At 37.3% G+C, this 23,350-nt stretch overlaps 1 protein-coding gene and 1 pseudogene across 13 annotated transcripts in view; one reads left to right on the top strand and one right to left on the bottom strand.

The window, feature by feature from the left end:
* CSPP1 (centrosome and spindle pole associated protein 1) overlaps positions 1-23,350 on the bottom strand; it is a 156,045-nt gene that overhangs the window by 112,026 nt on the left and 20,669 nt on the right. The gene's annotated exons all lie outside the window — the stretch shown is intronic.
* Positions 1,470-12,618, top strand: LOC116861359 (annotated as a pseudogene).

Here is a 23,350-nt window from a genome sequence, read left to right as displayed (position 1 = left end):
AGGCCTTCATTTATTCAAAGTTTACTCAATTTTATAATGCCTGGTATACAACCTATATCCAAGAAATGTTTATTGAATAAATGTATAAATGAATGTACGAATGAATCCTTAAATAAGAGGAAAGAATGAGAGAAAGGGAAAAAGTAAACGATTTTTAGTATTCATTTCTGATTTTAGGCAGTCTGCATAGAGAAGCAGCATAATAACTAGTAAACAAAGGTACTTATCTCTAGTAACAATGGATACTCTACTGTGTCAAAGAGGAAAAGAAAACAATGCTGCAAGGATGATACATCTCAACATTCCAGGCTTTCCTACTCAGGGAAGCAGTAATTTACAGCTTTCTGAAAAGTCATATATTTAAGGCGTTTTTTAATACAGGTTTTCAATTCTGCTTGGTGGATTTATGTGGAAAACTAGAAATTAAAATGTGATTTTCATTTGTAAATCACTATTTATACTAAGTTCAATTTCATTTATCAAGAATTTTTGCCTTTTACTATTGCCACAAACAGTATTTGTAATAATTGTCTTAAGAGAACAGGAAGAATACATACTGATTGCCTTCTGAACTAAGTTAAATTTTATTAAGTTTAAGGTTTAGTCAACAGAAAATACTAACTTTTTAACTGTTATTTTTGTCATCTAATACCAATATTTTATGGCATTAGAGGTAGGCCAGAGAAATAAAACAAACATATGGAACAATTTAAGTATTCTGTTCCTTTTAAACTATGCATGAACTATGGTATCTTAATTGACTTAATTAAGAAACATGGTCAGACTTACTTATTCAGAGCAGTTGTCTTATAATGGTTTTAGTGGCAAATAAAGCATCAGTGTCATCTTAGGGCCATTTGAAGTGATGTCACTTTACCAAGTACATCAGTGACTCTAAGACAGTTAACATTATGCTTCAGAACTGTATCAATTACAAGTATTAGTTTCTACAGCAGTTATGGGGTAAATAAACTACTTAAAACTAAAGTATGCAATCTTTTTAAAATTTACAATGCTAAAACAGAATGATAATTTAAAATATAACTAAAAATTAGTGAAAAAAATCAATTTCCTGTTTTCTATTTCCCAAAATCTTTACATTAATGGTAATTTTCTAGTTTAGTCTAAACCTCAGAGCTTCTCTGCAATGTAAAATTCTGTTGTTTCCTTTCTGATAATTTTTAAATTTAACACTGTAATTGCTTTCTTTATAATTCTTTTCCAAATTTCCATAAGCATAATTGTATTTAAAATGAATTTTTAAAAATCACACAAAATTTCTAGTAACAAGAGTAAAATCTCTATCTTACTTTAGTAATCTGTAATCATCTTGCTTGATTTCCAAAATAATTACTTTAGAGCATGAAAAATAAATCGAGAAAATTTCAGAGCCTAAAATATGGATCAATAATATTTTACTATAAGATTAAAGGACATTGCCTAGAAATGGATAAAAACACATAGGGACTATGGTCACAGAAGATGGATTCTTCAAGTACCCAAATTTAGAGGTAAGGGAGTTGAAAAGGAACCAGAAAAAAGTATTGAAAAGGAGTCTGCTGGAAGTCTTCCAAGCCACCTCCAGGCTGAGTGATTCACTAGAAAGACTTACATAATGCATTATATTCATGATTACAGTTTATTACTATGAGAGAATACAAAGCAAAATTAGCAAAGGGAAAAGGCTCACACAACAAAGTCCAGAGGCAACTGGGTACAAACTTCCAAGAATTCTTCCCCAATGGAATCACATAGGACACAACTTGTGACAACATAATGTGAAGTGTTGTCTACTAAGAAAGCTCATTAGAGACTCAGTGCCCCTGGTTTTTATTCAGAGCTGGTCACATAGATATCCTCTGCCAAGCATATATACCAAGATTCCAGATTCCCCAAAAGGAAAGCAGGTGTTCTACTTGATCATAGGGCTTACACAAACAATTTTATTTAGGCACAATGACCTTATCATTTAGAGGAAGTTTTAGACCAGTACAGGAAACTGTTTACTACTTAAGTTCAAGATACTAGCCACGGGCCAGCCTTGCAGACAGGACTTTCTAAGGATAGTCAGTCCCAGGCCTGCTTTATTACAAGTGTTCTGCACAAAGAGGAACTAGTAAGATAGGAAGAAAACCAGGAGCCAAGTGAAGAAAATACTTCAAGAAAGCAGTAAGATGCTAAGTGGAGCAGGTAGGTTGAAAATTTTAAGATCTGTACACTGCTCACTAAATGTAGTTACATAAGGGTTACTATAGACCTTGATGTTTGTGGGTGAGCAGCACAGAAGTAACCCTGACTGGAAAAGTCTTAAGAAACTGAGGTGAGAGGAATTGGAGATTAAAAATAAACATAAACAACTCTAACTTCTGCTACAATGAAGAACCTAGAAATTGACAGTAGCTGGAGGAACATAAAGGATTTTACAAAATAGGAGGTATTATAGCAATACATAAATGTTCTAAAAGAAAGGAAAAATAATTTATGATTCAGATGAGGAAATATGATGGAGTGATATTTTCAGTTAAAAGGGACAGAATGCTATATAAGGAGAGGAGTTGGTCTAACAATGACAATCTATGGTAACAGAAGACAAGGCAGACTATAGTACAGATGAGGGTTGGCTGGCAGAGGTAAGGGTAAATTCTAATTGCTTCTATTTTGCAGTGAAATACAAAGTAAAACCATGGACAGGGGATGGGAAATGGAGTTTGAGGAGAGAAGAAAAAATAAAATAGCTGCCTTGTAGAACAGGATAGCAATGGATTAGGGAAATGTAATAAACCCACCAACAGCAGTGAGGACACACCTTAGGTTAGTAGGCAGTACTTTAAAGTAAAAACAAGTACCTGGTTGTAGGTTTTCACCACCCAACTGCAGCTACATACATAGCAGCACACATGAGACTCAGAGACAGATTTAACAAGAGATGAGATTTAGCAAAAGGATAAGATAAAGGGAAACAGAGGCAAGAAAGATAAGGGTGTGCAAGGGAGTCTGATAATACAGGCCATGGAATTTAGGCTGCATAAGGAAAGAAATAATGAAAAGGTAGGTCCTTCAAGAGAGTATAGTCAATGGATGGTTAAGTCCTGGTAATGTCAAATATTTGGAATACTTGTCAGAGGCAGGATACAAGAGAAAATCAGCTGAAAAAACGAGAAGTGGTCATCAAAGAAAATACTTGCAACTGTAATTCAGTCACTGGTAACAGAGGTCGAAGACAGAACTATTTAAGCGAGTGGCTGAGAAGAGTGGTAAACAATATCACAACATGAAGAAGCCAAGAAACTGAAAGGCACTAAATATTGAAGGAATTAGGAATGGCTCTGAATCTGTGAATAACTGCAGTAAGAAGTGAATACAAGAGACTGATCCTGCGAATTTCAAAGGTGTTAGGTTACAGGGAGGACAAGAAGCATGTAAGTCCCAAAGAAGAATATGGCCTTTACTCAAACTCCAGATTAAATGAAGGAAGAAAATATAGCACAGCATCTGGTACACAGAACGCACTCAATATAGGTTAGCTGGTAGTAAGCAACAGCAGAAAGAATAGTGGACTTTAATTTCTATTGACCTTTCAAGCATCAGGATCCTTCTTGGTTTAAACTATCTTTATTGGTGAGGCATCTCCGTGGCTCAGTCAATTAAGCATCTGCCTTCAGCTCAGTCCATGATCCCAGGGTCCTGGGACTGGGTCCCGCATTGGGCTTGTGGCTCAGCAAGGAGTCTGCTTCTCCCTTTTCCTCTGCCCTTCCTTGCTCCCCCCTCCCTATGTGCTCTCTCTCAAATAAAATCTTTTTAAAAAAATATCTTTAATGGTTTCTCTTGTCAAATGTATAGGGTATCAATAAATCAAAGTTTTCTGGCAAATCCCAAAATACTGATTTTAAGCACTTCCTACTGTGGAAAGCAAAGAAAACTTTGTCCCACAAGCCCAATTTTTAAAAATTGAGGAAGAATATACATACCAAAAATCACAATCTTAGGTATATTGCTCAATGAATTTGCACAAAAGTATCCACTATTGTAACAACTCAGATTTCTTTCCACCTCACAAGGCATACTTATGCTCCTTCCCTATGAATACTCCCAGAGCTTACAAGTATTCAGACTTCTATTAATGTGGATGCGTTGAAACGCTTCTTGAATCTCAAATAAAAATAATCATTAAATTTGTGATCTTTCACATTTTACTTCTTTCAGTCAATATTACTTCTGTGGGATTCAGCCATGTAGCTATATGCACAGCATTAAGTTTGTGTCTCCTTTCATTGTATGAATACATCACAATTTTTTTTAATCCATCCTACAGTTAACAGATATTTGAGCTGTTCCCTCCTGTTTGGGAGGGTGGGGGAAGCACTATTATGAACAAAATTCCATTGACATTCTTGTACATGTCTTTGGTGAACACGTGTATTTCTCTTGGCTATTTTCCTAGGAGTGGAATTCTTGGGTCACTGGATAAGGTCACAGAGTTTAGTAGATATTGCCAGTTTTTCAAAGCTGCACTGTTATCCATTCCTACAAGCTATGAATGAGTTCTAGTTAATTCACAGCCTTGCCCACTCTTGGTATTGTAAATATTAGACATTATACTTCTGCGCAATGGTGTCTCAATGTAGTTTCAATCTGTATTTCCTAACAACTAATGATGCTGAGCACCTTTGCAATGCCTGGATTTCCCTCTTGAAAACAGCTATCCACGTCTTTTGTCCATTTTCAGAATTGAATGGTTTTCTTCTGATATGTAAATTTTATACACACACATATACATACATACAAACATATGTAGATTTAAAAAATTTTTTTTATTGTTATGTTAGTCACCATTACAGTACATCATTAGTTTTTGATGTAGTGTTCCATGATTCAATGTTTGCATAAAACACGCAGTGCTCCATACAATCCATGCCCTCCTTGATACCCATCAGATTCACCCATCCTCCCAACCCCCTCCTTTCTAAAACCCTCCGTTTGTTTCCCAGAGTCCACAGTCTTTCATGGTTCGTCTCCCCCTCCAATTTCTCCCTTCTCCTAATGTCCTCCATGCTATTCCTTATGTTCCACAAAAAACTGAAACCATATAAAAATTGACTTTCTTTGTTTGACTTATTTCACTTAGCATAACCTCTTCCAGTCCCAACCTTGTTGATGCAATAGTTAGGTTACAGGGAGGACAAGAAGCATGTAAGTCCCAAAAAAGAATATGGTGATGAAATATTCCATTGTGTATAAGGACCACACCTTCTTTATCCACTCGTCTGTGAAGGGCATCTTGGCTCTATCCACATTTTGGCTATTGTGGACACTGTTGCTATGAACATTGGGGTGCATATAGCCCTTCTTTTCACTACATCCGCATCTTTCAGATAAATACCCAGTAGTATAGTTGCTTTGTCACAGGGTAGCTCTATTTTTAACTTTTTGAGGAACCTCCACACTGTTTTCCAAAGTGGCTACACCAATTTGCATTCCCACCAAAAACTGTAAGAGCTTTCTCCACAACTTCTCCAACATTTGTTATTTCTAGCCTTGTTGATTTTTGCCATTCTAACTGGTGTAAGTGGTATCTCAATGTGGTTTTGATTTGAATTTTCCTGATGGCTAATGATGATGAACACTTTTTCATGTGTCTGTTAGCTATTTGTATGTCTTCTTTGGAGAAGTATCTGCTCATGTCTTCTGCCCATTTTTTGACTTATCTGTTTTTTGGGTGTTGAGTTTGAGAAGTTCTATATAGATCTTGGATATCAGCCCTTTGTCTGTAGTGTCATTTGCAAATTTTTTCTCCCATTCTGTGGTTGCCTCTTTGTTTTGCTGAAGGTTTCCTTTGCTCTTCAGAAGCTTTTTATCTTGATGAAGTCTCAAAAGTTCATTTTCGCTTTTGTTTCCCTTGCCTTGGAGACATGTCCTGAAAGAAGTTGCTGCGGCTGATGCTGAAGAAGTTACTGCCTATGTTCTCCTCTAGGATTTAGATGGAGTCCGGTCTCACATTAAGGTCTTTCATCCATTTAGAGTTTATCTTTGTGTATGGTATAAGAGAATGGTCCAGTTTCATTCTTCTGCATGTGGCTATCCAATTTTCCCAGCACCATTTATTGAAGAGACTGTGTCTTTCCTACTGGATTTTTTTTCCCTGATTTGTCAAAGATTAGTTGACCATAGAGTTGAGGGTCCATATCTGGGCTCTCTATTCATTTCCACCAATCTATGTATCTGTTTTTGTCCCAGTACCATGCTGTCCTGGTGATGACAGTTTTGTAATATAGCTTGAAATAAGGCAATGTGATGCCCCAGCTTTGTTTTCTTTTTCAACATTCCCTTGGTGATTAAGGGTCTTTTCTGGTGCCATACAAATTTTAGGATTATTTGTTCCAGAACTTTGAATAATGCCATGGGTATTTTGACTAGGATGGCGTTGAAAGTATAGATTGTTCTTGGCAGCACAGACATTTTAATAAGGATACTATATCCAGAAAGACTGTCATTCAGAATGAATGGACAAACAAGGAGCTTCCAAGACTGGCAGAAACTCAAAGAGTATGTGACCACAAAGCTGGCCATACCAGAAATATTAAAGGAGGGTTCTATAAAAGGAGAAAGACCCCAAGAGTGATATAGAACAGCAATTTACAGAGACAATCTTTAGAAACAAAGACTTCACAAGCAACATGACATCAATAAAATTCTTTCTTTCAATTGTCACTCTCAATGTGAATGGCCTAAATGCTCCCATGAAATGGCACAGAGTTGCAGACCATATAAAAGGACATGATCCATCCATATGCTGACTATAAGAGACTTGTTTGGAACCTAAAGATGCATCCAGACTGAAAGTGAAGGGATGGAGAACCATTTTTCATGCCAATGGACCTCAAAAGAAAGATGGGGTAGCAATTCTCATATCAGACAAATTAGATTTTAAGCTAAAGACTGTAGTCAGAGATACAGAAGGATACTATATCATTCTTAAAGTGCCTATCCAACAAGAAGATCTAACAACTGTAAATACCTATGCCTTTGACACGGGAGCAGACAACTACATAAGCCAACTGTTAACCAAAATAGACATATTGATAATACATTTATTGTAGGAGACCTTAACACTCCACTCTCAGCAACAGACAGATCAACTAAGCGGAAAATTAACAAAGAAACAAGACCTTTGAATGACACACTGGACCAGATGGACCTCATAGATATATACAGAACATTCCACCCTAAAACAGAATACTCACTCTTCCTGAGCACGCATGGAACGTTCTCCAGAACAGATCACATCCTGGGTCACAAATCAGATCTTAACCAATACCAAAAGACTGAGATTATTCCCTGCATGTTCTCAGACCACAATGCTGTGAAACTGGAACTCAATCACAAGAAAAAATTTGGAAGAAATTCAAACACTTGGAAGCTAAAGACCATCCTGCTTAAGAATGTTCGGGGGAAGGGGAGGTGAACAATGAGAGACTATGGACTCTGAAAAACAATCTGAAGGGTTTGAAGAGGTCGGGGGGGGGGGGGGGGGGTTGGGGGAACCAGGTGGTGGGTATTAGAGAAGGCACGGACTGCATGGAGTACTGGGTGTGGTACAAAAACAATGAATACTGTTATGCTGAAAATAAATTAAAAAAAAATTTTTTTTTAATTAAAAAAAAAAAAGGAATGTTCAGGTCAATCAGGAAATCAAAGAACTTAATCAATTCATGGAAACCAATGACAACAAAGACACATCGATCCAAAACCTATGGTGTATGGCAAATGTGGTCCTAAAGGGGGAAATATATAGCCATCCAAGCCTCACTCAAAAAAAAAGAAAAACCCCAAATACACAAAATGTCTTTACACCTTAAAAATCTGGAGAATCGGGGCACCTGGGTGGCTCAGTGGGTTAAAGCCTCTGCCTTCGGCTAGGGTCACTAGGATAGAGCCTCTCATCGGGCTCTCTGCTCAGCAGGAAGCCTGCTTCCTCCTCTGTCTCTGCCTGCCTCTCTGCCTACTTGTGATCTCTGTCAAATAAATAAATAAAATCTTAAAAAAAAAATCTGGAGAATCAACAACAAATTAACCCTAACCCACGCACAAGAAGGAAAATAATTAAGATTAGAGCAGAGATCAATGAATTAGAAACTAGAAATACAGTAGAACACTTTAATGAAGCTATAAGCTGATTCTTTGAAAGAGTTAATAAGATCAATAACTTAATAAGATTGATAACCACTGGCCAGACTTACTCAAAAGAAAAGAGAAAGGACCTAAATAAAATTATGAATGAAAGGGGGGAGATCATGGCTAACATCAAGGAAATAGAAACAATCATTAGAAATTATTATCAACAGCTATATCCCAATAAGTTAAGCAACCTAGAAGAAATGGATGCATTCCTAGAAAACTATAAACTTCCAAGACTGAAAAAGGAAGAAACTGACAACCTGAATACACCAATAACTAGTAACAAATTGAAGCAGTGTATCAAAAACCTCCCAAAAAATAAAAGTCCAGGGCCTGATGGATTCCCTGGGGAATTCTATCAAACATTCAAAGGAGAAATAATACCTACTCTCCTGATGCTATTTCAAAAAAATAGAAATAGAAGGAAAACTTCCAGACTCTTTCTAGGAGGCCAACATTACCTTGATCCCCAAACCAGCAAAAAACCCCATCAAAAAGGAGAATTTCAGACTAATATCCCTGATGAATACGGATGCCAAAATTCTCAACAAGATCCTAGCTAACAGGATCCAACAGTACATTAAAAGGATTATCCATCATAACCAGGTGGGACTTATCCATGGCATGCAGGGGTGGTTCAACATTCGCAAATCAATGTGATAGAACACGAAAATAAGAGAAAAGACATGAACCACATGGTCCTCTCAATTGATGCAAAAAAAGCATTTGACAAAATACAGCATCTTTTCCTGATTAAAACTCTTCAGAGTATAGAGATAGAGGGAACATTTCTCAACTTCATAAAATCCATCTATGAAAAATCCACAGTGAGTATCATTCTCAATGGGGAAAAGCTGACAGCCTTCCCACTGAGATCAGGGACATAAGGATGCCCACTCTTGCCACTATTGTTCAACATAGTACTAGAAGTCCTCGTAATAGCAATCCCACAACCAAAAGAAATAAAAGGTATTCAAATTAACAAAGAAGAAATCAAACTCTCTCTTCACAGATAACATGACACTTTGTGGAAAACCCAGCAGTCTCCACCCCCAAATTACTAAAACTCATACAACAATTCAGTAATGTGGCAAGATACAAAAACCAATGCACAGAAATCAGTTGCTTTCTTATACACTAACAATAAAACTGTAAAAAGAGAAATTAGAAAATCAATTCCACTTAAATAGCACCAAAAAACCGTAAGATACCTTGGAATAAACCTAACCAAAGAGGTAAAGGATCTATACTCTAAGAACTATGAAACACTCGTGAAAAAAAATTGAAGAACACACAAAAAGATGGAAGAACATTCCATGCTCTTGGATCGGAAGAATAAACATCATTAAAATGACTGCGCTGCCCAGAGCAATCTATACTTTCAATACCATCCTGATCAAAATACCAGTGGCATTTTTCAAAATGCTAAAACAAACACTTCTAAAATTGAACCAGAAAAGACCCCGAATTGCCAAGGAAATATTGAAAAAGGAAAAAAGAAAGCTGGGGTCATCATGTTGCCTGACTTCAAGCTATATTACAAAGCTGTGATCACCAAGACAGCATGGTACTGACACAAAAACAGACACATAGATCAATGGAACCGAACACAGAGCCCAGATATGGGCCCTCAACTAAGTGGTCAAATAGTCTTCGACAAAGGAGGAAAAAATATCCAATGGAAGAAAGATAGTCTCTTCAATAAATGATGCTGGAAAAATTGGACAGGTATATATAGAAGAATCAAACTGGACCATTCTCTTACACCATAAACATACATAGATTTTATACATAAACCCAAGGCTGCTATGTATTATGATGAATACTTCTTTAAAAAAAAATGATTTTATTTACTTGAGAACACAAGCGGGGGGGGCAGGAGAAGGAGAAACAGGCAAGAAAAATAATAAAGAGAAACCAATAATTTTTTTTAAGATTTTATTTGAGAGCAAGCACGTGCAGGTGGGGGAAGGGGTAGAAGGAGAGGGAGAAACAGACTCCCTGCTCAGCAGGGAACCCAATATGGGACTTGATCCCAGGACGCTGGGATTATGACCTGAGCTGAAGGCAGACACTTAACCCACTGAACCACCCAGGAACCCCTGTGATGAATAGTTCTTAATTTTAATGAAGTCCATTTTATCAGACTTTGCTTTTATGATTAGGTCTTTTCCTGTCTTATTTAAGACATTCTCATCTACCCCCAACGTCTCAAAGACATTCTATGTTTTCTCTAAGAGCTTTATAGTATTAAGTTTTACCTTTAGCTCTGTGATCCCTCTTGAATTAATACCATTATGCAGTGTGAGGTATAGGTTAAGGTTTCTTTTTTTTCTCTTCTTTAGTTTGGATGCCTAACTTAACCATTTACTGGAAAGACCATTCTTTTCTCCACTGAACTGCAGAGGCACCTATGTCATAAAACAGGTATCTGTATATAATGGATTTGTTTAAATCCTCTCTATTCTGTCCCTGTGGTCTATTTGTCTAACCTCATGCCAAAACTAAATAGTCTTAATCACTATAATTTCATAACAAGTTTTTATATATAATAACACTAAGTTTTCCAACTTTATTTCCAACTTTTTCTTCAAGACTGTCATGGCCATCCAAGTTCTTTTCATTTCCTTATAAATCAGCTATCAAGAAGCCTGCTGGTACTGCACTGATCACCACACAAAATAAAATGGTGCAGCAATCTTAAAGATCAATGGGAAAACTATGATTGTTCTGTGACTTTTATGAACTTTTGTTAAAAGAGTAAAAAAACAAAAACAAAAACAAAAAAAAACCTACTACAGGGGCACACCTGGGTGGCTCAGATGGTTAAGCATCTGCCTTCAGCTCAGGTCATGATCCCAGGGTCCTGGGATCCAGTCTTCTGTTGGGCTCCCCACTCCGGCAGGGAGCTTGCTACTCCCTTTCCCTCTGTGTGCTGCTCCCCATGCTTGGCTCTCTCTGCCTCTGTCAAATAAATAAAATCTTAAAAAAAAAAAAAAAACACTACCAACAATAACAACAACAACAAACCCTGTCAGTTATAAACACATATGGAAATTAAGAAAAAGGAAACAAATAATTATTATACTAAAGTTTAAAATATTAGGAACACTGAGAATTAAGATATTTTTTAATTCCTGGGGAGGCGGGAACTTTTCATGAGTTATTTAAAAACTGCTTGCCTTGTTGTATACCTTACAATAGTCACAAGCATCTCTGCTATGCCTTGGCAATCTGATAATGTTGAGAGACTTCTAATCCATGAACATAGAATATCTCTCCCTCCACTTGCACATTCTTTAATTTCTCTGATACATTTTGTAGTTTTCTGTGTATAAGTCTTGCACAGTTTGTTAAATACACTTTTAAGAACAGGTGACTCTGGAACAATGGGGGGAGGGGGGAGTGGCAACCCCCATGCCACTGAAAATCTACACATACCTTTTTTTTTAAGATTTTATTTATTTATTTGACAGAATGAGAGAGGGAGAGCATGAGAGGAGAGAGGGTCAGGGGAAGAAGCAGACACCCTGCTGAGCAGGGATCCTGATGTGGGACTCCATCCTGGGACTCCAGGATCATGACCTGAGCTGAAGGCAGTCGCTTAACCAACTGAGCCACCCAGGTGCCATACCTTATTTTTTTTTTAAAGATTTTATTTATTTATTTGACAGAGACACAGCAGAAGAGGGAACATAAGCAGGGGGAGTAGGAGAGGGAGAAGCAGGCTTTCTGCTGAGCAGGGAGCCCGATGTGGGGCACAGTCCCATGATCATGGGATCATGACCTGAGCCAAAGGCAGATGCTTAACGACTAAGCCACCCAAGTGCCCCCACAAAGCTAAGGAAAATGTTCCTTATATCATACAGAAGAAGCCGCTAGGGTCTCCACTGAATCTCGGACTTCTAGATACTGAGCTGCTCTGCAAGTAACCAAGCCCTGTACAAGCCAGTGGCACACCTCCCACATGGCCCCTCCAGCCAGCCGGGCACCTCAGAGGAGAGCTGTGCCTAGACCAGCACCAGCAGCTCAGCCCTCAGCAGCAGCTCCACCATCTGCTGTTGGCTCGTCTGCTGCGGCAGCCAGGTCTCATAGCCCAGATGGCAACCACAGCAGATGGCGTGGCTGTGGGCTCTGCTGTTGGTCACAGGATGGGTCATGCCATTACTTGGGGCTTGTGAAGGAAGTAATACTGAGCCTCAAGGCCTGACATCACTTACCAGAAGCCTCAGGGAACCCAGCCAGCATACCAGCAGCAGCAGTTTGGCCCATGCCACTAGGAGGTGAAAGTTTCTGGAATGTGCCCAGAACCAGGGTGACCTTAAGCTTTGTGAAGGTTTTAGCGAGGTACTGAAACAGTGCAGATATGCAATTAGCCTAATCAAGAAGTTCAGATTAAAGATATGGAAAATCATCTCTCATAACCAAGCTAATTTAGCATAAAAATATAATTAATAGTGAATATATAAAGTATAAAACCACCAGGTAAACCTCTCCTTCATAATTAAATACAGCTATCTTTGGATTTAGAATGAAAAAGGGTATTCTTACTATGTAGAAGTTCACTCAAATGTTCTGAGTTTGGCGCTGGGCAGATGTTTGTGTGTCTCCTTAAATCACCCTTTGTGATATTCTCGTTTGTGAATTAATTAAAATAAAGTGATTCTCCCTCCCCTAAAAAATCATAAGGAAAATACATTGATAGTACTTTACTGTATTTATCAATACTGTTAAGTGTACATCATCTATTCACAAGATGAATCACATTGTTACCTACATCGATATTATCTTATTTATCTTTTGACTAAAATATTGTCAAAATTATATGTATTACTAACACTAGACATCAAAAATGAAATGATAATGGGTGCCTGGCTGGTTCAGTCAGTAGAGTGAAGATCCCCTTTCAAGCCCCACATTGGGTGCAGAACTTACTTAAAAAAAATAAAAAGACAATGTGAAAAAGAAATTTATATTTACAGGTATAATGACATGTATTAATAACAAAGAAGCAGCAACATGATTACTTTATGGTAGCCTCATAAAATCGATACAAATGTTTAATGGTAGCCTAAACTATACACTAACGAACTGTCATAAAATTTTTATGGCATACAGTATTATAGCCATACTCACAATATAGTATAGGAAACACTGTCACATTATTTTAAAAACCACTATCTATGATGATAGGATGATAGTTTCTTCAGTTACAAGAGCAGCATACTGTATGATAATGTAATTCTTTGAAAGCAAAGATATAAAACATAGGAAACCTAATTAATTTTATACTAAACATCACTCACCTTGTTCCTACACAAGGATAGGCTATCCATTTCCACAGAAGTCTTGCATGCAATGTTCTATGTAATGAATATTTAGGCAATAATAATAACACAAAAATATACAGTTCTTGCCATAGAGTTATTAAACTTTCACACTAAGACACAAAAGATAACTGCAACTACTGTACAGCGCAATAACTGCTTACTATTCACTAAGTGGAAGGGATCACCATAAAGGTCTTCATCCTTGTCATCTTCACAATGAGTAGGCTGAAGAGGAGGAGGAAAAAGAGGCATCGGTCTTGCTGTCTCAGAAGCAAAAGAAATGGAAGAAGAGGGAGCAAAGCCAGGAGAGGCTGGCACACTTGGTATCCCTTTAGGAATAGACATTGTAATTTAACTGTTGTTTTTTCATTTCTCTAAAAACGTTTCTATACCCTATCAATCCTTCCTCCACCATGTCCTCTAATTTCAGTGCCCATAACACCGAAGAGCCCCCGTTGTGAAAGAAGTCAAAGCAGTCTTGAATAACTCAAACACTTCTGCCAGACTGTCAGATGTCAATTTGTTTTCTATCACTGCTCTTCGAGGTCTTCCTTCTCATCATTTGCCATGGTTTGGAAGTACTCATCTCCATCGAGTCATCTTCTATTAATTCCTCTGGCATGGTGTCTACTTACTCTCGAACTTCTCCAAGATTCTTATCTTGAAACCATTTTTTTTTTTTTTTTGCCATATCCACAATCTCTTTCATAAGTTCCTTGACTGGCTCTGCTATAAATCCTACAAAGTCATGCACAACATCTGGAGACAGTTTTCTCCAGCAGGAACTTATTGCTGCAGGCCTAATGGCTTTCATGGCTTTTCCTATAAAAATGATGACCTCTTCAATCCTTCCAGACTTTCACAGTGCTCTCCCTATCATGGTTCTCTCTTCCATACTGCTGACAATCCTCTCCATGGAGTACCATATGTAATGAGCTACAAAGGTCCATATAACCCCCTGATTTAGAGGCTGAATAAAAAGATGTTGTGTTTGGGGGCAAGTAGAATACTCAACATCTTCAGTGTTGAAATCATGGGGTTCTGGGTAGTCAGGGGCATTGTCCAATATCAACTGCTTCTTTTCCTTACTAACGCATGTCCTTTGTGGTATTTTTATTTTCCTGAAATAGGGGACCTTCATCTACATTAAAACTTGTTCAGTCAGATATTCTTTCTCCTCAATGATTTTCTTACTGGCATCTGGGAATTTGTCTGCTGCCTCTTCATTAGCAGGAGCTGCTTCCCCTGCTATCTTGGCATTAAGACAAACCTCCTTCCAAAATTATCCAACCATCCCTTGCTGGCATTGAATTCTCCACCTTTAGATTCTTCATCTTCCTTTTGCTTTAAGTTGCCACATGATAACTTTGCTTTTCCTCAAATCATAGTACAGTATATAGGTATGCCTTTCTTATAGCAATCCTGCACCCACATAAAGGTTCCATTTTCAATAAAACATAAAAGGTATTCACAAAAAGTGCAAGGTATTCACACCTGCTGGCGTAGCAGAGCAATGGCTTCATGAATTTCCTTTTTTTTTCTTTTTCACAGTGGTCCTTAACACAGAATTCAATGATCTTGAAATGCTGGGCCAACCACAGCAGTAGACCTTAATCTACGTATCAACCAATTCAATTTTTATTGTAATAGGACTTTGTTTCTTGGGGGCACTACCAGCATCACTAGCGGCACTTTGTATGGATTCCAGGGTGTAACCCAAAGTTTACAATATTGCACTAAAGACCATGAAAAACACACAAAAATCCGAAGAGATCACTTTTTACTGCACTACACCATTTACTGGAACTGAACAGTTTACTTAATATTTTTATATTGTTCATTGCTAATATAAAGAAACAACTTTTTTTAATTGATCTCATATTCTGTGAACTTGCTAATAAGCTCATGATTTCTAATAGTTTTTTTTGTGGAGTCCTTAGGATTTCTCCAAACAGAATCATGCCATCTGCAAACAAGGACAGTTTTACTTCTCTAACTTTGATGCTTTGTATTTCTTGTAGTCTTTCATTACACTGGCTAGAACCCTCAGCACAAAGCTGAATGAAGTGGTAACTGTACTTGTCTTTTTCCTGCTTGTCTTTTTCCTGCTCTTAGAAGGAAAGCTTTGTAGTCATAAACTATTAAGTGTGATGTTGGCTATAGGTTTTTCACAGATGCCCTTTTTCAGAATTGAAAGATCTCTTCTATTCCAAGTTTGTTGACAGTTTTTACCATAAATCGGTGTTGGATTTGGTCAAATCCTTTTTCTGCAACTATTGAGATAACCATGCGCTTTCTGTCCTTAATTCTATTAATCTGGTATATATTAATCTTAAAATATTAAGACTAAAAACTTGCATTGCTATGATAAAACTCACTTGGCCAGAGTGTATAATCATTTTTATATGTTGTTAGATTTAATCTGTTAATATTTTATGATTTCTGAATCTATATTCAAAAGACATACTACCTTGTAATTTACTTTTCTTACAAAAATTTCATCTGGCCTTGATATTAGGATAATACTGGCCTCACAATGTATGTTGGAAAGTGTGCCTTTCTCTTTTGCTTCAAGATTATAAAGGAATGATATTATTGCTCCTTTAAACATTTGGTAGATTTCAACAACAAAACCATCCAGGCCTGGGCTTTGCTTTGTGAAAGACTTGTAATGAAGATTTCAATTTCTTTACATGTTCTATGTCTATTTAGATTTTCCATTTCTTCTTCAATTAATTTCAGTAATTTGGGTCTTTCTAGGAATGCATCAATTTTGTCTAAGAGGTCTAACTTGTCCACATAACACGCTTGCAATATTAGACAAGTCAGCAAACACTAAATATTTATTGGTGCTAACAGTTATGTGAAATCCTACTTGCAGTTTTTTGTTTTTTGTTTTGTTTTGTTTTAAGATTTATTTGAGGGGCACCTGGGTGGCTCAGTGGGTTAAAGCCTCTGCCTTCGGCTCAGGTCATGATCCCAGGGTCATGGGATCGAGCCCCGCATCAGACTCTCTGCTCAGAGGGGAGACTGCTTCCTCCTCTCTCTCTGCCTGCCTCTCTGCCTACTTCTGATTTCTGTCAAATAAATAAATAAAAAATCTTAAAAAAAAAAAAAAAAAGATTTATTTGAGGGTGCCTGGGTGGCTCAGTGAGTTAAAGCCTCTGCCTTCGGCTCAGGTCATAATCCCAGGGTCCTGGGATCAAGCCCCGCATTGGGCTATCTGCTCAGCAGGGAGCCTGTTTTCCCCCCCTCTGCCTGCCTCTCTGCCTACTTGTGATCTCTGTCAAATAAATAAATAAAATCTTAAAAAAAAAAAAAAAAGATTTGAGAGAGAGAGAGAGAGTGAGCATGAGAGGGGGAAAGGTCAGAGGGAGAAGCAGACTCCCTGTGGAGCTGGGAGCCTGATGCGGGACTCGACCCAGGACTCCAGGACCATGACCTGAGCCAAAAGCAGTTGCTTAACCAACTGAGCCACCCAGGTACCCCCTACTTACATTGAATTTTTAACATTTTTTTCTATGCCACTTGTAAAGAAAGTCAATAAAAGAAAAGATTTCATTAGTGACCCTGATGGTTAATTCTAAGGGCCTACTTGGCTGGGACATGGTGTCCAAATATTTGGTCAAATGTTATTATGGATGTTTCTGTGAGAATGCTTTTTGGGTGAGATAAACACAAACTGGTGGACTCTGAGTAAAGCAACCTGCTCTCCATAATGTGAGTGGGCCTCATCTAATCGGTGGAAGGCCTTAATGAAGATTGACCTTTTCCAAGCAAGAAGGAATTCTGCCAACAATCTCCAGACTTAGAACTGCAACATCAGCTCTTCCCTGGGTCACCAGCTTCACAGCTTACCTTACAGATATTAGACTTTCTAGCCTCCATAATCATAAGCCAAGTCCTTAATTATTTCTCTCTCTCTCTCTATAAATATGTGTGTGGGTGTGTATTTATGTATTATATGTATTTACTTATTCATACGCATTCTTGTGGATCTCTGAAGAACACTGACAAATACGGTGACATATTAATTGCTGAATTTGAAGATTTATCTAAGGTTAACCTAACATCTTTTTCTTCTTATAAATGAGACCGTTGTTGATAGAAAAGTGTTTTTAGGGCAACTGGGTGACTCAGTTGGTTAGGCGACTGCCCTCAGGTCAGGTCATGATCCTGGAGTCCCAGGATTGAGTCCTGCATTGGGCTCCCTGCTCAGCGGGGAGTTTGCTTCTCCCTCTTACCCTCCCTGTTCTCATGCTTGCGCTCTCTCATTCTCTAATAAGTAAAATCTTTAAAAAAAGAAAATTGTCCTTAGCATTTCCTTTAATTCATGAAATTTTATTAAATAACTTACTGAAAATACTAAGTTTCTTAATGGATTTCTTCTTACTCTGCACTTAGTTTTTTAAAATAAATTTCAACATTGCCACATTTAAAAGCCAACCTCTCCTCCAAGATACATACTGACTCAGTAAATCTTCATTTAATATTTACTGAGCACCACCCATATGCCAGGGTACTTTGCTGGTCTTGGGGAGATAAACAGGTATATAAGTCTTTGCCCAAACGAAAGCATCTAGACAATAAACAAGCAAGCATATAATTTCAATATAACATAGTAAGTGCTATATGACATCTTCCATAACCCACAGCAAGTACCAGTTTGGTATACAATGAACTTTCTTTACACCCAGAGATAAAGGTTGGCTAATACAGTTTTATGCCCAGGTCTAGGTTACCTTTTTTTAACTAAAATTTCAGTTTCTTTTTTGGAATATAACTGGCTTTTCAGTATTTACAAGTTATTTCTGAGTTGCAAAAATTCTTTCTCCATGTTTCCCCCTGTGTTCCCCATTCAATCATGGCTGCCACAATTAGGACACTTTTTTCTAGCATCTGTAATGAAAACCTTAGCAGCAGACAGGAACTACTCCAGGACAAATAGATGCATTCCACTGCTTTTTAATCTCAAAAGGCTGTGGTCATGTCCCTATACTGTAAATCACAAAACTAGTATTTTCAAATACAGAACAGGATCTATAATACCAGATATATAGAAAAAGAAGGGGTATATACACATATGCACAGTCTAACCATGAAATTATATACAAGATACTGCTTAAGAAGAGAAGACTAGAGGGTAGGGTTGGGAGGGTCACAAATTTTCAAACTATTATGTACTCTTTTTTTTAAGATTTATTTATTTATTTTAGAAAAAGAGGGAGAGCACGAGCAAGAGGAGGGGCAGGGGAGAGACAGAGAGAGAGAGAAGCAGACTTCCTGCTGGAAACAGAACTTGACACAGGGCTCAATCTCAAGACTCTGAGATCATGACCTGAGCTGAAATCAAGAGTTGGACGCCCAACCAAATGAGCCAACCAGGGGGTCTCTGTTCTATACACGTTACCATTTTGCATGTGCAAATTTTATTTCTTTACTAGAAATAAATTTTTTGACAAAACTCAAAACAAAGCAATGCTTCTAACTTCACCATTTGAGCCAAATACTACCTTTCAAAAGTAGCACAAACAATCTATGGATGGTGGGTTAAAAATAGATATATATGAAAAAACGTTGAAAGTACTGGCTATGTCATGTCAATTATTAAAATATCTTCTAGGATATAAAGGATTAGAATCAAAGTAATAATGCTCAGGGCATCTGGGTGGCTCAGTCTTTAAGCGTCTGCCTTCAGCTCAGGGCATAACCTCAGGGTCCTGGGACCAAGCCACGCATCAGGCTCCTTGCTCAGCGGGAAGTCTGCTTCTCCCTCTTCCACTCCCCCTGCTTGTGTTCTCTGTCAAATAAATAAACAAAGTCTTTTTTAAAAAAAGTAATAATGCTCAACCTAAAGGAAAATATTCAATTTCTCTAAGAAAGAGAAAAATTTAAAAAGATGATATTTAACTGAGGTACATAGACCTACACACTTAAAAAATTAATGAAAGCACTTCTAATAATGGTTATAAATACAATAAGGAGTTAGTAAAAGTCGACTAATTCCTTTTACCTAAAAAATCACTAATGTGCCTAGATACGGTGTAGAAAGTATCATTTACTTCTACAGGTCATTTTCAGCTGACTCCCATATTTCATTAAACCTAAGTTATTCTAACAAATTCCTACTGACAACATCATTTCATTGACTTATATAGACTAAACCATGTACAGGCTATATAAAATAAAGAACTATTCACTATCCTTTGTCCTGGTTCCTAGAAGGTTAATTTCTAAATCCTTGGAATATTCTGAGTGATGAGAGGCTCGCAATATTCATGGTAGGTCCCTGGGACCCATACCCAATAGTTTATACAAATTCATGGTCAGCTCCTACATAGTTTATGCTGAAGAGATAACATAGATGGGAGCTGGTCACACCAGAAAGACCACACTGGAAAGATGTGATCAGAGGGTTAGACCCTTCAACCATTTAACATCAGCCAGACCTCAGGTGAAAATAGGGAGTCTGGAGGCTGAGGGACGTGGCCAGTGAAATCTCAGTAAAAGCTCTGGACACTGAAACTCAGGTGGGCATGCTGGCTGGCAATCACTGAATTTGAAGGGAGGAGGGTGACGTATCCTGAGGCTGACAGAAGCTTCACATGTGGACCACTCCTAATCCATCTCCCCTCTTTGGCTAGTTCTAATCTGAGGCCTGTGCTACAACAGAACTGTAATCTGAAGTATAGCACTTTCCTGAGTTCTGTAAGTCATTCTAGTGATTTATCAAATTTGAAAGGGTAGTGGAAACCCCCATATTTGTAGCCAGAATAGAGGATGGCCTGTGGACTCCAATAAAACTAGCTACTGATGTCCAAAGTAAGAGAAGCCTTGTGGAGGACTATGCCCTTAAACTGTGAAGTCTGGTTCAACCCTGGGTAGTTGGGTGTCAGAAATCAACTCCTGAAATACTTCTGTGTGAGGTACAGAACGAGAATGGAAGAATAAGCTATATGGATAAGCATTACCCATAAATATTACCACTAACAGAGATGAATTTAGAAAAATCAGAAAAATGCAGTGGGGTTCATGATAGCTGCATCATGAGCTATCAATAGATTTTCACTGGCTAAATGAATATTGCCAGTTTATATATTATTGATAACTACTATGCTTAATTACTTATTCACGTAGGGTATCAAAGAACTTAATTCAAAATATAATTTCCAAATTTGACCTTTTTTAGACCAGTTTGCTTCCTAAATCCTGTAAGAAACCACATGAGAAAACTTTCAAAAAAAAAAAAAAGAAAGAAAGAAAGAAAGAAAGAAAGAAAACTCTCTAATACCAAATTCTTTTACATTTTTCCCATCATGACAAACTACATATTTGGCCTGATTTCTTTCCAGTCTTATTGAGAAATAACTGACATACATCACTGTGTAACTTTAAGGCATACAGCTTGATTGTTTGACTTAAATATACTGTGGAATAATTACCACAATAGGTTCTGCTAACATACATCTTCTTGTATAGATACAATGAAAAGGCAAGAAAAAAAAGACAAACATTTTCCTTCTGATGAGAATTCTTAGAACTTACTCTCAAAAAATTTCCTATACATCACACAGCAATGTTAGCTGTAATCATCATGCTATACATTATTTCCCTAATATGTATGTATACATTATTTATTTTTAAACCCTGTACTTATTTATAACTGGAAATTAAGATCTTTTGACCACCTTCCTCTAATTTCCCTGCCCCCACCCTTCACATCTGGTAACCACAAATCTGAGCTCTTTTTCTGAGTTTGGTTTTGTTTTCTGTTTATATTCCACATGTGAGATCATGCACTATATTTTTCTGACTTATTTCACTATGCATGTCTTCAATTCAACAATAGTGTGCAATCAAGGGTTCCATGCCAGCATTTGTTATCCGTCTTTTTGATGATGGCCATTCTAAAGGGCATGATGTGGTCTCTTTGTAGTTTTAATTTGCATTTTCCTCATGACTAGTGACGTTGAGCATCTTTTCATGTGCATTTGGCCTAATTTTAAGGCCACAATTATTCAAGTCAGTCAGTACCTGAATACTGATAAGTTATCAAATTAATCAAATTATATATTGTTCTTTAATAAGATTCAAAGCACAAAAACAATTGTTTCAGTTGTCAATAAAACACTATGAAAATTAAAATTTACACACCCAACAGAATATTTTTGCAATCGGAACCTTCATTCATTTAAAACAACTTTAATGAAGTGCCAGGCACTATGCTAGGCAGCAAATATACAATGCCAGGCAAGCTGGTATACCACTGCAATAAAAGAGACAGCTAAGTAAATTCAAAACTACACTTCACGGGGAGAATCAATGGGACAGAAGCACAAGGCATAAATAGCCAACACAGTCTTGGAAGACCAATAAAAGGATAAAATTATCATACAGTAAATAAGAATACATTGAAGGAGTTGAGCAAGATTAATGTGATCCTTTGTTTTCTGAAAGGATAATGAGGGCAGTGCAGACTTAGTTGGGGGGGCTATACCATAAAACAAAAAGAACATTAGAAAAAAATCTGAGACAGCATAGGCCTGCATAAAATAATGTTTGTGGGATTAGAGAAAAATCAATTTATTTTTAAATTTAAGCAGCAGAGTCAACTGAACTTATGTAATTACCTGCTGTGGGAGGCAAAGGGACAAAGGGAGTCGAGGATTACTAAGCAAACACCTCATGAGAGTACCAGAAAGTTTAAGAAAACAGGTAATCTTACATATGTTAATTTTGAGCCCATGACATCCAAGTATAGATGTCCAATAGGAAATTAGATATATGGGTCCAGAGTTCAATTAAAAAAAAAAAATCAGGATTGGAATACAGATTTAGGGGTCATGAACACACTGATGGCATATAAAGCCTCTGAGTGGATAAGGTCAATCAGGGAATGTATGAAACGAAAAGGCATAAGACATTGCCCTAAAGAACACCAATTAAGGAATAAACAGAGGTCACTGTGTTTAAACTAGACTTTAAACTATCATTTGTGCATGTAATAAAGAATAATTCTTAAATTCTTAATTCTCAAAAACCAAAACCTACATTAAAAAAGATATGAGGTCACAAAATAAGTATTTATTGTGTACCAACTATGTGCCAGTGATCTTTTCACATGTACTCAATTATTGCTACAATAACCCGTTTAAGGTAGATGCCAATTCTTAAGATAAGGAAACAGAGTTTAAATAACCTGTGCCAGGTCACAAAGGCATGACAGGTACAATCCAGAGCAAGCTGTAACCCAGAATTTCAAAGTGATTCTGTCTAACCTTACTGCTTAAGAGAATCTACTTTTAAAAAATTATCTTTGGCAATAATCAAAATTTCAATTCATAAAAATTTAGGTCTGGAAGATAACCCAACTTCTTTATGTTATAAATAAGGAAACTGGGGTCCTTAGAAATAAAGGAGCTTTTCCAAAATACAATACTAAAATTTAAAAAGAGCCTTGGGGCTCCTGGATGGCTCAGTCAGCTGGGCATCTGACTCTTGATTTCAGCTAGGTCGTGATCTCAGGGTCTGGGGATCAAGCTCAGCATTAAGTTCCACTTTCAGCAGGGAGTCTGCTTGGGATTCTCTCCCTCTGCCTTTCTCCCTGCTCATGCTCACATGCTCTCTCACTCTCTGTCAAATAAATAAACCTTTAAAATAAATAAAAAGATCCTGAATAGTCAAAGCAATATTGAGAAAGAACAAAGCTGAAGGTATCACAATAACAAATTCCAAAATATACTACAAAGCTGTAGTCATCAAAGCACTACGGTACTGGTACAAAAACAGACACATAGATAAATGCAGCAGAATAGCTAGCCCAGAACTAAATCCACACTTACATG

The sequence above is a fragment of the Lontra canadensis genome, unplaced genomic scaffold (assembly GCF_010015895.1).
Source record: "Lontra canadensis isolate GAN:19392208 unplaced genomic scaffold, GSC_riverotter_1.0 scaffold195, whole genome shotgun sequence".
Classification (NCBI taxonomy): Eukaryota; Metazoa; Chordata; class Mammalia; order Carnivora; family Mustelidae; genus Lontra; species Lontra canadensis.
This window is presented reverse-complemented; position numbering and strand designations above follow the sequence as displayed.